General features: G+C 45.4%; 1 protein-coding gene and 1 pseudogene across 8 annotated transcripts in view; both read right to left on the bottom strand.

Moving 5' to 3' along the window:
* TNRC6C (trinucleotide repeat containing adaptor 6C) overlaps positions 1–15992 on the bottom strand; it is a 416076-nt gene that overhangs the window by 358362 nt on the left and 41722 nt on the right. The gene's annotated exons all lie outside the window — the stretch shown is intronic.
* LOC118076547 (NADH dehydrogenase [ubiquinone] 1 alpha subcomplex subunit 3 pseudogene) lies at positions 10767–11027 on the bottom strand (annotated as a pseudogene).

Genomic DNA, 15992 nt, shown 5'->3' on the forward strand with positions numbered 1-15992 from the left:
CCAGGCTTAGTTGATACCAAAGCCAGGAAAGTGTATGTTCTGATGTGAAAGGGTCAGTGTGTGCTACTGCTAGACCTGAAGTGTAATTCAACAAGATTTGCACATTCAGAGTTTTAGAATGTCACTTCTTCAGCACTAGTTGGCGGGAGGGGGGGGGGTAACAGAGTACCTAAACATCAGCAAGAAAGCCATTGGGCTGGATCCAGTGTTTGACTCATGGGGTGCTTTCTGGTGTCAGGTCAGCCTTCCCCCTGTCACCTCCCCCCAAAAAACAACCCCTGTTCCAGAGTGTTGGGAAGACCCTCTGAAATTGTATGGGAGCTGGCCCAAAGGTACGGCAATTGGCAAAAATCACATCTGCACCCCACCATGCACTTTCATTTGCAAAACCTTCTACAGTGGAACCTCGGTTTACGAATGCGATCCGTTCCACGGAGGCGTTCGTAAACGAAGGCATTCGCTCCCCGAAGGCACGCTTCTGCGTGTGCGCGAAGTGCCGATAGAGCACTTCTGCACACGTGTGTGCTGCGCAGATTGCTTCTGCGCAACTGACACCGTGGAACCCGGATGTAAACACTTCCGGGTTCGCAGCATTTGTAAACGGAGGCGTTCATAAACGGGACTGTTTGTAAACCGAGGTACCACTGTACTTGATTCATGTCCCTTCCGCAAATGGAAAGGAGTCCCTCTTAGATCCGACCCATGGAATATTTCAAGGGAATTTCCTGCGAGTTCTGGGAAACTAACGGGAATTTTATACTCAAGTTTCAAAATTGTTTGGGGATATGAAATTCGAGCATACACAACACAGTACTTATGTGCACTGATTCACTAATCAATCATTCATCGTCATCCCCCAAATGAAACTGTATTCATAAAACTTGGATGCCAGATTTGAAACTCAAGTAGTCATATATTTAAAGAAGTGAATGTAAAGAAGAAATTCTGCCTTTTAAAAACACTTTAGGCACACTGTGACAGTGGGACTCATTGATCTCCCATCCTCATGATCATCTGGGACTGGAACCCATGGATCTCACTACAGAAAGAGTTACATGAGCATCATTTTCCACTGGAAGCAGAAATGAAAGCATGGCAGACTCCACTATTACTTTTGCGGCTTCTTTGAATGTGTGGTCTGGAATATTATTATTTTCATATTGTTACCATATGCAAATGTAAAACTTGCAAATTCAAGTAATCCTGTCTAATTAATTAAAAATACACACTGGTTTTTTTTATTTTAAACAAACACATGTTTTTTTTTGCAAGGCTGCCATACATTAGACACGCCCCTGCAGCCTGCCTAGTGCAAGACCACTTCCTACAGCAAGTTCAACTAACAACAATGCTTATAACACATATGGCAGTTTTATCTGATAGATTGCAAAATGCTTGGCACACCTGGGGAAAAGGCCATTATTCCCATTTTAGGGGTGAGGAAACAGGGAAATTGACTTGCTTCATCGGAAGATTGATTCACCCAGAAGGGCAAAAGAATGGTGGGGCGTGAGGGAGGGGGAGAGAGAGAAAGAAAGAATCTAGGAGTTGAAGCCAGGTTTCTTGCCTAAATTCCAGCCCAGTGTATTTTTGCCAGCTGCATTATTCTCAAGCAGAAAATAGCACCTTTGCATTTTGACAGATCTATCAGGAACCTTGCCCTGGTACACACACACACACACCCCACCGCTTTTCCTTCACCCACCTCCAATTCAAATTACAAGGCTATTTTGATGCTATTATTTGATGCTGATGCTGCCACCTTGCTCCTGCCAAGATGCTGTCCTGAGCTTGCCCCTCATCTGTGATCTCTACTGAGTGCACAGGAGCGACTCTGGCAGCAGAAGCAGGCACTTTGATGAGGAAACTATTTGCACCCTGGTGTAGCCATGGCAACGGGCTCTCACAGAGCAAGAGGCAGCTCTGCCAAGGCTCAGAGAATCACCATTCGAGCGCATGTATTTTCATATCCTGGATGCAATTGTATCTTGTAGAAATCCTAGCCAAGCTGATTTAAAAGCAAGAAAGCTTCCATACTTGAGATTGGGCTGTAGGCAGCCAACTGACTAACTTAACCTGGCATGCTAGTTTAAAAACAAGCAATTCTCATGAGCTTTAAAAATTAGGAAATCCCAGAAATGTAGTAGGACCAGATAGGATGTGAAAGCAATGCAGTCCAGTCCCTTACAAGGTGGCAGGATCCATCATGTCCTATCAGATTAGCCCAATAACATGCAATCTATGGAAAGCTAGAAGGGACATAAGAAGTTGCCTTAAACTGGGTTGGACCACTGGGCCCATCTAGCTCAGCACTGTGTACACTGAATGGCAGAGTTTCAGACAGGAGTCTCTCGAGGTCCTACCTGGATATGTCGCTAGGGCGCCGGGCATGCTTAAGACGGCCTTGCAAGGCTGATGATAACTCTGTTTAGCTTTGGAACCAGGGTTAGAAAGCTCTGGTCAATCCTGGTGTAGACATGATTCTAGTGAATTATAAATAGGAATGGAGGGGGGAATTCATGGTCAGAAAGGAAGAAGGAGTATGTATATATACCATATTCTTAGTCTCCTAAACCATGGTTTGGAGACTGCTAATGCTACATCTGCACTGGGCCATTCCAGCTCTCACACGTGCAAAGCATCTGACATGTCCGTAATTGGACAATTCCCATAGCTATATGTTTCAGATTTTGAAAATTCATTGTTTTGAATGTGAACATTTTTAAGTGAGGACTCAAGACTTTAAATTCAATTTGCTGTCATACTCTGCAAACAGAATGGAAGCTTCATGAATATGGAACAGTGTATTTGTTTCAGACCAACATAAATGAGCACTCAGCATAGTTCTAACATCAGATTGTTAACAGCTTGTATTACTGTAGATAGGGAAACATAAAGCAAGGCAGAGACAATGCTTAAACCTTCAAGATCCTGTTCAAATGAATATATACATGATGATTAAGATGGCAGATTTACTAAGCATAAGCAGATTCCACTCCCTCCCCACAAAATTTAATTCCTAGTTTTCCTTGAGCCTTTTTCTTATACAACATATAGCAGTGCACATATTTGTGGTATAATTGCATTTGTCTTCCAAACTGCCCCCCCCACCCTTGAGGGCGCCTTCACTTTTGCCTTGATTTGATTGTCTACTTCTAATCTCAGAGAAAAGCCCATCACATAAGTATTCATTACAAAATTGCATTTGACATGGTCAGTGTCCTCTTGTCTAATTATTGACCTCCCCAACCCCCTCCCAAAAGTTATATATTTTTGGTTTTCTGTTTTTAGCTCTCCTGCTGTGATGGCAGGCAGCTTTTTGTATCAGTTTCACATTTTAACATATTGAGGGGTGGGTCACTTTTTCTTTCTTTCCTAGCTGATGGGACTCTAGGCATATGCATCTGTTTGCTACTTGATATAATAAGACTCAGAGTGACAGCATTTTGTAATTAAACTGATCTGGGTTTGTAATGCAGTATCAAAATGCAAGTAGATAAATAGGAACCGCTACAGCGGGAAGGTAAACGGCGTTTCCATGTGCTGCTCTGGTTTGCCAGAAGCGGCTTTGTCATGCTGGCCACATGACCTGGAAGCTATACGCCGGCTCCCTCGGCCAATAATGTGAGATGAGCGCACAACCCCAGAGTCGGTCACGACTGGACCTAATGGTCAGGGGTCCCTTTACCTTTACCTTTTTATCAGTAGATGAGGGAGTTTAATTACAAATTGCAGCCCCGTGTCTGCTTTGGCTAACTCAGAAGATATGTGATCCCATCAGATGTGTTAATTCTGAACTGCTTTTCCTGATGGAGATACCGTAAATATCGTCCATGACCTTCCATTGGTTAATTTCTAATGAGAGGTACAGGTGCTTATGTTTGCCTTAGAGGTAGCACTTTGCATGTGGCTTTGCAGATGATCACTGCCAGTTTTTAACTCTGTGAGTAGATCACAGTCTCTTGGGAGTTGGCTACCCCTGTCATATATCAAGTTGGGTGTGACTTTTCACCAGATGTGGATGCCTCTCTGGGCTCATCAGGGGCATGGTCTGGAGGTTCCACACCCTTCCTTTGTATATTTAATAATGCTTTCCACCAGTTTTCCTGAAACAGATGTTAAACCAATTGTATTGTAATTTTCCAGACAACACCCCCCCCAATCCCATTTTAAAAGTTGATGGTGGGCCCTTTCCATTGCTTGTGTATAGAGACTTACACTAGGGTAAGTTATATATTTTCATTAGATCAACTATTTCTCATTTGAACTCTTTAAGAACTCTCAAGTGGATGCCGTCTGGACCTGGCTATACCAAATTCCAGAGAATAGAAACCTGAAAGGGGGATTTTAACCCTGTGGGAATGTGGGGTTTCTGTCAGGGGAGTGGACAACGGGTTGTGATTTTGTGAGCAATAAGGTGAGAATATGGGGTCTCCTAACAACTCTCAGCACCCTTAACAAACCACAGCTCTCAGCATGCTTTGGGGGAAGCCATGATTGTTCAAATTGGCATAGTGCTTTGAATGCATGGTGTGGATGTGGCCTAGGTAAGGAGCTGTTGCCCCAAGTATTTCTACTCATCTAAGAGACTGACAACTGATTCAAACAAGAATTTTGCATATTGGGGTATGATCCCAAAGTATAAAGTAAGCACACACTGCCCACGCATCTGAACCGAACTGTACACCATGCATGTTTAGCTTCAACCATAATCTGTCCCTTTCAGGGCCGGCTCTAAGGCAAGGTTGGGTGGGGCAGGGCGCCGGGCAGCCAGGGGGGCACCACGCGCCTGCGCCTGCTGCAGCGGCGCTGCACACTGCGCCCGCCAGACAACCGTGGTGGGAAACGGGGTGGGGGGCACCGGAGCAATCTTCGCACCACGGCGCCCGGGCGCCCAATATGCTTAAGACAGCCCTGGTCCCTTTTGTTGTTGTTGCCCGAGTGTGGGACAAGCATCTATAAAGACAATATGGCTTGTGGCCAGTGTGTATTGTACCTGATTTTCTTTTTTTAAGGAAAAGTGTGAAGCAGGTGTAGAATCTTGTTCAGGCATGAACCACAAGACATGAATTTACCCTTGAACAGACAGACAATAATCTTGTTTCGTAAAACTTCTCCTTTTTTCCAACCTCTGGGTATGCTTGGTTCACCGCCTGGTCCATTACAGGCAGCCCAAGTAAATTAACATTCTTTATTAGGCTCTCACTTGAGAAAATGAAATTGAGGAAAGGGTCTATGATAGCGGTGACACCAGAGTTCCACTGCAGAAGAAATGCAGCCACAGGGCTTGGTCATATATAACCAGCTTGGAATGAGAGTGTTCAGGTAAGGAAATGGAGGGCTGAAGGGCTCAGCTGTGCAAGCAAAAAATAATTAGAGCCTGTTTGTCTTCATCTCAAACCTATGAAAATGGAAGTGAGGGATGAGCAGCACAACGGGGGAGGGGGGGCTGACCCACGGATTCATTCTGGTACAAACTCACTCCCACTCTTTTCTCCCCTGCAAAGGCGTGCTTACCACTGCTTACTGTCCTTTGAATAATTGTGTTTCTTGCAATGCCAATCCCAGCTTTCAAAAACCACTACTGAAACCTGAAACTGTTTTGAGGCTGCCTTAGTAGTCATGGAAGTTTTAAATAAGCGACAAGGTGCTTTTATTTTGCAACTACATCTAAGCATTTGTCTGACATTTCCTATTTTCTAGCAACAGTGTGGAGTAGAGTTGTAGTTGTTTTATTTCACCACAATGATTTTAATGTGAATTGGTCATGTTGTGAATTGGTCATAGTGCTGGAAATTCATCGCACAATATATATCAGGGGATGGGGGAACCCTTTTCAGCCTGAGGGCTGCATTCCTTCATGGAGAATCTTTTTGTTGGGGACGGGGACATGAGGTGGATGGGGCCTGAGGTGAAAGTGTGTGGAGCAATGGATGTACTCTTACATTTGAACAGTAGGCCAGTCATGCAAAAGACAGAGGTTTCTACATACAGCAGCCCCTCCTTCCTCCATCAAGTTTTATATTTGGGCATTTGGCCTCGTTGGTTTAAAACTGCTTCCTTACTAAAATGTTCTCAACGTGTTGACTACATGGTTGTGAAAACTAAGCTTATGTTATAAGGATATTTCACCAGGTTTTGTCTCCACTGAGCTTTGGGAAAGTATATCCAGAGCTTCTTGTTTATTATTTCTTTTGACTGGAAGATACTCCCCAGTTAACTGGACCTAATAGGGTAATAATAATAATAATAATAATAATAATAATAATAATAATAATAATATATTTATACCCCACCCATTTGGCTGGGTTTGCCCAGCCACTCTGGGCGGCTTCCAACTGAATATTAAAAACAGTACAGTATCAAACATTAAAAACTTCCCTAAACAGGGCCGCCTTCAGTTGTCTTCTAAAAGTAAAATAGTTGCTTATTGCCTTGACATCTGCTGGGAGGGCGTTCCACAGGGTGGGTGCCACTACCGAGAAGGCCCTCTGTCTGGTTCCCTGTAGTAGGGTCATTCTGTCTGGTGGCAGTCAATCATACTTCTTATTGGGGGGGGGAGGGTAGACCCTTATACAAAAACCAGGTTAGCCAGTAAGAAAAAAACCCTCTCCCTTCATTCTATCACAACTGCCTTCTCCATACATATCTCCCCAAGCTTTAAGAGCAGTTTCAGAAGATGGTGTTCTCTGTCCCGTTGTAACGTGAGATAGATAGATAAATAGATGCATGAAGACAGGCCTTTGGGGTCCGATTTCGAAGGGTGTCAGGCTCCTGCTTTCAGTGTGCATTGGACAAGACTTTTTACAATCTTTAATGATCTGCTGCTTTTAGATCCTGTCCCGCTGTAGTTTTGCATGCCCACGTAGAGACCCCCGACCCCAAGAGCTACCCGGAAGAAATGAATGACTCATGACAATGTGTTATGGGATTAAATTGGCCACAAATCAGCCCCTTTAACGGGGAGCCCTGGGATCGCCGTTGCAGGGGGCACGCGGATCACCGCTTCATGCCCCCCCCCATTTAGGGAAGATAGACTAAAGGATTCCGCCCAAGGCCTAAAATCGCCAAAGTTGTGACATCTGCTATGGGGACGGCAAAACCTGCCAATGCAGGGAAATTCCTTAACAGCAACTATCCTAACACTGTAGCAGCACCCGCATACCTGTAAAAGAAGTTAACCTGTAATAAAAGACCATTAAACAAAGGGATGGTAGGGCGGGTGAAGCTCTGGAGCTGACTGCATGCTCCCCACCCCCCCCCCCCGTCACAGATAGGTTCATTAGAACTGAGGTTTGGCGGGAACCTCAAAGGGCTGTGATGTGGGGAGGTGGACCAGGAACTTCTGTCATTGTCTCGGGGATCGAGGTACTGTGCACGGCCATGCAAAGGGCGCCTATCTTGCATTTTGAATTGGCTTGTTGTATTTTTTTTTGCAAGTCGTTTTGGGAGCTTTTTAAGCACAGAAGTGAGCTACAAATCTTTCCCCCACCCCAAAATGTGCAGCTGTAGGAAATGGTTGAGTATGACCTGGTGGTCACTCTTGATTCATGCAGGACTTTTCAAGATCCAGTAGACCTAGACAGCCTTTCATGTGTCTCCTAGAGCATGCTTCATTGCATGGTTTATTGCATGCTTTATTGTAACTCACTCTACGCGGGGCTGCCCTTGAAGCTGACCCAGAAACTCCAGCCGGTGCAGAATGCAGCGGCGAAGCTCCTTACGGGGTCCCGGCCGCGGGATCACATTCATCCAGTGCTTTACCAGTTGCACTGGCTCCCGGTGGAGTACAGGATCAGGTTTAAGGTGCTGGTTTTGACCTTTAAAGCCCTATACGGCTTGGGACCCTCGTACCTACAAGACCGCCTCTCCTGGTATGCTCCGCGGAGGACCTTAAGGTCCACAAACAACAATATTCTGGAGATCCCGAGCCATAAGGTGGCTAGATTGGCCTGTACTAGGGCCCGGGGACGTTTCAGTATTGGCCCCAACTTGGTGGAACACTCTTTCATAGGAGACCAGGGCCCTGCGGGATTTGTCATCTTTCTGCAGGGCCTGCAAGACAGAGCTGTTCTGCCTGGCCTTTGGGCTGGACTTAGTCTGACCCCTGTGTTTTCTTCCCTCATGGCTTGGATTTATGGACTACTTAAAATGAGGCTGCATTTTAAATTTTAATATATTTTAATCTGTATTTTAATTAATTGCTTTTTATGTTTTATTGTAATTTTATTGGTGTTAGCTGCCCCGAGCCCGGTTTTGACTGGGGAGGGTGGGGTATAAATAAAAATTTATTATTATTATTATTATTATTATTATTATTATTATTATTATTATTATGGAGCTTCCACAGAAAATACTCAGTAAATACTTAGTAAATGAGTCAACCCTTGAAAGTAGAAAGGTTGAAGACCAGGGATCTAGGACATTCGTGGCCTTGAGAGCACAAGCCATGGCTTGGCTAGCAGCAAGGGCTTTGGAATGATGCACCTTAAACCCACCTGCTATCTTCTTAATGTTGCGACGCCCCAGCGCGACGGAGACGCCCCCAAGCCCGTGCGCCTCCGGAGAGTGGCTTGAAGCCGCTGAACAGCGGAGGCGCGCCTGGGGCAGCCTCATCCGCGCCTCTCACCGGGCGCAGCGGCGCCCCTGGTGGCCTGGCGTCCCGCGCCACCAGAGGCGGGCCTAGAGCCGGCCCTGCAGCCTTGGCTAGTTTCAGTTACGTTCTCAAGGTTGCACTATAACTACCAACACTGTCAGCGGCATGTGAGGAAGGGCAGAGTCTCAGTGATGCCTTTCTGATAGTGGTGCTAGCCTGGATGGAGATGGGGTGAGAAGAGATACTAGTGAGGCCAGGGGACATGGGTCAATAGAGGACAGGACTTCTGTGCCTTTAATTGCCCTGCTCTCTTTTGAATCTGGCAACCTTAAAGAGAAACCAGCAGACCCTTTGTTTAATTTCCAAGCAAAGGGTCTGCTGGTTTCTCTTTAAGGTTTCCAGACTCAAAAAAGAGCAGGGCAATTAAAGGCACAGAAGTCCTGTCCTCTATTGAGTCTGGCAACCCTAGGGTTTGGTAGCATGGGACCACTGCTGCCAACCTGAAGTCCCCGACTTCACCACCACCAACACCTGATGCCACCTGACCACATCTCTTTCCTGGCAAGCAAGACAACTGCTATCAGCAAGGCACCACTGCCACTTTGCTTGCCATGTGCTGTTGCTATTCCTAACAGGGAAGGGATGGAAGAATCTGTAGAGGTGGAAGAATGGGGCGGGAGTGCATGAGCCCACAGCATACTCCTGGTTGCCTAACAATGGTCACATCCCCTGCTCCAACTATAGGAGCAGGGGATGTGAGCCAGGATGTACCAAGGTTAAGCCTCACCTCAAGTTATATCCTTTCTGCCCCATGTACAATACTCACTGGTCTGCTTTACAAATGTGTTTTAAGGATTGCTGCAATAATGTACATGGTAAAGGTAAAGGGACCCTGACCATTAGGTCCAGTCGTGACCGACTCTGGGGTTGCGCGCTCACATGGGCGTACCCAGGATCAAAACTAGGGGGGGCAAGGGGAGGGGCCACAAAGTGGGCGGGAACGGCGAACTCGCGCTCCGCCGGGCTGTGCCCCTCCCTAGAAGCAGGGCTGGTGGGCGGAGGCGGAGCCCAGCCCAGCGGAGTGCGAGTTCAGCGTTCCCGCCCGCCGCGCCGCGCTCTCTGGTTCCCCGCCGCGCTTGGCCTTGCCAGAGGGCGCGACGGGGAGCTGGAGGGAGGGCGCAGCGCGGCGGGCGGGAACGGCGAACTCGCGCTCCGCCGGGCTGTGCCCCTCCCTAGCAGCAGGGCTGGTGGGCGGAGGCGGAGGCGGAGCCCAGCCCAGCGGAGCGCGAGTTCGGCGTTCCCGCCCACCGCGCCGCGCTCCCTGGTTCCCCGCCGCGCTTGGCCTTGCCTGAGGGCGCGCCGGGGAGCTGGAGGGAGGGTGCGGCGTGGTGCGGCGGGAATGGCGAACTCGCGCTCCGCCGGGCTGTGCTCCGCCTCTGCCCACCAGCCCTGCTTCTAGAGTAGGGCAGCTGCCCTAACTTGCCGCATGGTGGGTACGCCCTTGCGCGCTCATCTCGCATTATTGGCCGAGGGAGCCGGCGTATAGCTTCCAGGTCATGTGGCCAGCATGACAAAGCCGCTTCTGGCAAACCAGAGCAGCACATGGAAACGCCGTTTACCTTCCCGCTGTAGCGGTTCCTATTTATCTACTTGCATTTTGACGTGCTTTCGAACTGCTAGGTTGGCAGGAGCTGGGACCAAGCAATGGGAGCTCACCCCGTCACAGGGATTCGAACCACCGACCTTCTGATCAGCAAGCCCTAGGCTCAGTGGTTTAACCCACAGCGCCACCTGGGTCCTTAATGTACATGGAGGACTTTGCAAAAGGCATTGTATAAACACTAATCATGCTTGACATTGAATAAATGCATTTTCAAAGTTTTGAAAAAACTATCCAATGACCATATTGAATCGGAATTCTTTAAAACAAACACACTTTCCACTCCAGGTAGCTTTGGCCTTAACTTGACATGATTCCAGTGACCTGGTTTTCTTCACTACTTCAGCACAAGGTGGAACTGTAAAGCAGTTGACTGCATTTTTTTTAAGTTAGCAAGTTTATTATATCCTGGAAATGTTACGCATGTGCACAAAAGACCAAAGAGCAGTGCAGGCCTGGGTTGCCGCTTCAGTGGTAGTTTTCTAGGTCTGTGCATCACAATGACCTGTCTCAGAAGTTCTTTAGCCATTCAAGACTTGGCCCTTCCTTGTCACAAGAGTGGGAGGGAATATCTGGCATATTGCCATCATCCTGAACCAGAACCGGATACGTATATGATACAGCCTGGTTGATCATGGCACTGTATTTCATTAAGGGACTGACCCATGGTCCCAACAAAGTCATAAAACCAATGCCGAAAGAAAGAACGATAATTGGATCCTTTGACCATCCATTTTTCAGAAACAGGATCATTTTACTCAGTGCAGTCATCTTGGAAGTTCAGTTGACTGCATTTTAGGCCAACAGAGATATTCAAAAAGCAGGTTTCTGCCTCACCTGTAATTCTGAACACTATGTCAAGAACAAATGTTTGAAAAGACACTGATCTTCCTGCAAATGCAAATAATTGCAATTCTGTTACAGGCAGAAGGTGCAGGAATACCTCAGGATTTTGAAAGATGCTCACAGGCATCTGCTAATGGAATTACTCTAAAATAAAACTTTCAGGGGCCCTCCCTTTTTGGGGGGGAGTGGCAGAAACCTTACAATTGAAATGAAAATGGGCTGGTGATTATTTGCAGCATGGAAAATGGGGATTAAAACACACACACACATACACACCAGAGAGCCATATTTTCAACTGATCTTGTGCTTGCTTCTGTGTCATAAGATTTATTCCATCATTAATCACTGCCCTTCCTTCATCCATGTTAAATATAAAAATGATTAGGAAAGATCCCCATCATGGTTAAAAAAATAATTAGCTGCTACATCATGTTGCACACATTCAGACAGAAAGGAGTGATTAAATTAGGAATATTAAAACCCCATTAATCTGTGCTCAACTTAAGCTCTGCTTGTTCATCTCACTGTGGCACTTATTATTTCTGACACTGAAAGATATTTGAATTACTAGCTGAAACAAGGTCACTATCAGAAAGATGTCAGGTCAGCAATTAGTCAAAGGTGGGAGAAGCTCCCCGAACTGAGTCATGCTTGACATTCCACAAATGTGTCAAGATCTCCTCACTTCTCAATGTCGTTTGGGGGAAGCAGGTCACTTGCAGGAACCTAAGAGCATGCAGATAGCATTAGGAGCTAGCTATTATAGAGCTGCATTTGACACTGGTTGACAAAGCCTATGCAGGCACACAATGGTCCAGACAGTAGCTAGTGCCATTGTTGCAGCTACGGTAGCTGTGGCTGTTCACTTGCTACACTGAAACCTGTGGGACTTTTGGCTAAAAGCAGCATGCCCCTAAGAGGGTCTCACAGAGCTATTTACCAACAGTACCATAAATACTTCATATGTGCAAGGATATGAGTGGTGGGGATGTCACTGGGCACAGCCTGTTGCAAACATTTGTCACACTCTAAATCACACTGAGATTACTTGCAAAGGTGGCTGAGGCAACCAATCATCACTCCATGAACCAACACTAGAAGCTGCTACAGTACTACCTTTTTGCTTTACAATCAGCTGGGTGGTAATACCTTGGTATCTACATAGAGCACAAGTGAGCTGACTGGTGCTGATCCTGTGCTGCACACCCTAATTTCATACATAGGATGCTGCTTTATTATAGTCAGATCATTGATGTGCCTATACTGATTGGCAGAAACTCCCCAAGGCTTCAGGCAGGAAGTCTTTCCCAGATTTATATTTATTTACAAGGTTACAATTATAAAAACAAGCAAACAGTAAAAACCATCCCAACTGAAACAGAACAGTGATTCAACAGATCAGAAAGAAGAAATGCCATGGTGCACCTGCAGAAGCACAACCAGATACCTTCACCTGCCCCAGCTGCAACAAAACATGTCTCTCTCGTATTGGTCTCTACAGTCACAGCCGGCGCTGTAACTCTCCAATGGTTTGACTTCACCCTTGATGGCACACTCTTCCATTGTGTCCCAAGAAAGACATATGCCAGCAACTGAGGGAACCAAATTTGACATATCCTTCCATCCCTACAGATAAGGTAAAGCCATGGACTGCCAGGGTGTGGGTGTGTGGAGAGAAGGAAGCATTTATTCACCATCTCTGTACTATTTAAAATCCATCTCCCTTCTCACTTTCAGAAGAGCTCATTTCGAAGCATAAGACTGTCAGGGTGGCTGGAGACTGAAATCCACTGAAATGGTACCACACAGATTATTATAACTGCTCTTCCATTTGGAGGGGAGCTCAGGAAGTGGTGATTATTGAAGCACCCCACCCCCTCCACTTTCTTCCCCTTCCTGATCTACAAAAACAAAACAAAAAATAGTATCTGAAGAACTGTGCATGCACACAAAAGCTCATACCAATGACAAACTTAGTTGGTCTCTAAGGTGCTACTGGAAGATTTATTTTGTTCTGACTACACCAGACCAACACGGCTACCTACCTGTAACTAGTATTTTTATAAGGTTAGGGGTCCCAGGCATGGCCCACACTCACTCTGGTACTAGGAAAATGGCTCAGTGGCAGCTTCTTATGTCATGTAGTGCTAGGACAGCTTCTCTAAGGCTGCTTGGGGGAAGGGGACTGTGTACACTCCAGTATTTGGCTCTCCTCAAAAGAATCAATGTGAAGAGCACAACGCTGAAACATCTGAGTATGTTAGCAATGGGTGAGCCATATATGGCTAGTCTTGGCTTGATTCAGAGGTAAGCCAACCTTTGGCTTATCCACACTTCCTTTCGTTCCACTCCCTTCCCCACAGGAAAACCGCTTCAGAGAAAATGGCAATCTGGGTTTTCCTGGATTGCTATTTGTTCTGATCTGCTAGGAGTGGATTTTTCTTTGCTACATGGCATTTATTTCCCTGTCGGTAAAATGTCACATGCGACATATTTCTTTTAACTTTTAGAATGCAGAAAGAGGCAGGAGGAGTCTGAGTTTTTGAGTACCCTGCTGATCACCCTCATCAGCAGGGGCCAGTCTCTTTTGTTCACTTCCAGTGTCAACCTGTCATATGCTAAGGGGGAGCCTTTAGCAAGAGGGAAGACATACTTGCCACCTTTATTTACAGCCAACACCATGGAAAGCGTTCACTCAGGATCCCAGCTTCCTATCAGGAGGCCACCTCTCTTAAGCTATTTATTTGAAGGCCTGGATTCCTGAAATTGTAACTTCCAGGGCACCTCAACATAATGCATAACACAGCTGGATGCTATAATTTTTTTCTCCTTTGCACCCCCCCTCCACTTCCTTAAAATCCATTCCAAGTGACTGACATTTGCTGAGTGTATTTATGCAGCCCCTTCTAATCCCTTCAGAATATTAAGACTGCATTACTTTGTCTTTGGTTACATTAACTTCAATTTTCCTTATGAGTAAGTATTTGGTGAAAAATTAATATAGTGAAGTTGAAAAGAATCTTATGATGGGAAAAGACTAATTTTGTCTCGTGGCTGCTCAGATACCAGAGTATACTGGGGTTAATGTAATTAACTTACAATTTTAGCCTGGGTTGTGTACATACACTGAATCTCCCGGCTGGAAACAAGATTAGATTTTATTACACTATATATCCTGGTTATCTTCACCATGCCTACGATATTACTTCCCTCAATGACTTCAAGGCTCTTTGCTGCAATGAAAATGCAGAACCATCTGGTACAGAGCCCATGCAGTTTATTTAAGGATTTAATTAAGTGCTCTAAATGGAGAGCTTCTCCGAATTAACATTTTAAATGTGACTTATTGCAGGTTTAATATTGTCTTAATGCCAACCTGGGAAACTCCGTAGCCAAGTTGTTGACGTTTAAATTGAATTCATTTGGGTGGCTCCAGGGGGACTCATTAATTAATCTAAACAACTAATGGGGATTGGTTCTGACTTTTGATGAAGATTATTTACAGAGACAATTTGCTGTGAATAAAGAGTCACAGTAGGCATATGTTTAATTGAATTCTTTTTTTTTTTTAAAAAAAGGACATCTCATTGTCTTTAATATCAGGAATGCATCTTATGAGAAAGCTTTGAAATGCCATGAAAGGAAGGATGGCTGGAAACTTCCTCACTGAGTGCTAATAACAAAGGGAATGGGTAATTACATTTGCCTGTGTAATTTGCAGCTTGTAAGGGGACAACAGGTCTGCCTCGTTAATAGCATAAGCAGGAAGAATTATGTCCTACGGGCAGCTTTTGGGTGGTAATCTGACTTTATATATTTTACTTAACAGTCAGGAATTGTGAGGTTTGAAGGAACCTGAAGGTCATCTAGTCCAGGATCTTGCATTGGAGCAACACTCACCATCCTCCCCCCATAGGAAGTTCCCCAACCATCAACGGGTGGCACACTTCAGCAGGTACATTAGAACAGTGCCTTCTCAGCAACAGCACCAGGAGAAAAGGTTCCTCTATAACCAAGCCTTTAGCTGATTGAACATTCTATGGCCTTTTAAACTGGGTGATGGAGGTTTCCTGTTTTTGGTTGTTGTTATGTTTTGTAAAGGTGCTGACCTTTAAAGCCCTAAACTGCCTCGGTCCTGTATACCTGAAGGAGTGTCTCCACCCCCATCGTTCAGACCAGACACTGAGATCCAGTGCCGAGGGCCTTCTGCCGGTTCCCTCATTGCAAGAAGTGAGTTTACAGGGAACCAGACAAAGGGCCTTCTCGGTAGTGGCGCCTGCCCTGTGGAACGCCCTCCAATCAGATGTCAAGGAAATAAGCAGCTATCCTATTTTTAAAAGACATCTGAAGGCAGCCCTGTTTAGGGAAGTTTTTAATATTTAATGCTGTATTGTTTTTAACACTCGATTGGGAGCCACTCAAAGTAGCTGGGGAAACTCAGCCAGATGGGTGGGGTATAAATAATAATAATAATAATAATAATAATAATAATATATTATTATTATTATTATTAAACTTTAAATTGCCCTGTGAACCTCGGATGAAGGGATGTATAACAAACAAACAAACAAACAAACAAACAATACAACATTATGTGACAGCCAACAAAAGAAAGATGGGGCGAGAGTAAGGGTGGAATAACAACACAGCAAGGAGAATCTGAAACTGATACAAAAGAGAAATATTCATACTAAAATATTCCATTTCTCCTGAGAAGGTTTCCAGACATCTGAATATGGCATGGTGCAGAATCACAGAGAAACCCATGTGTCAATCCTTTCTCCTTTGTCTTCCACTTTCCACCATACAATGACTGTAGTGATATGTGACCCTGAACTCAGAACAATGCCTATGGACAACAGGGGTGCCAACTTGAATAAAATATGGTGG

Source organism: Zootoca vivipara, chromosome 2 (genome assembly GCF_965207765.1).
Source record: "Zootoca vivipara chromosome 2, rZooViv2.hap1.1, whole genome shotgun sequence".
NCBI lineage: Eukaryota > Metazoa > Chordata > Lepidosauria > Squamata > Lacertidae > Zootoca > Zootoca vivipara.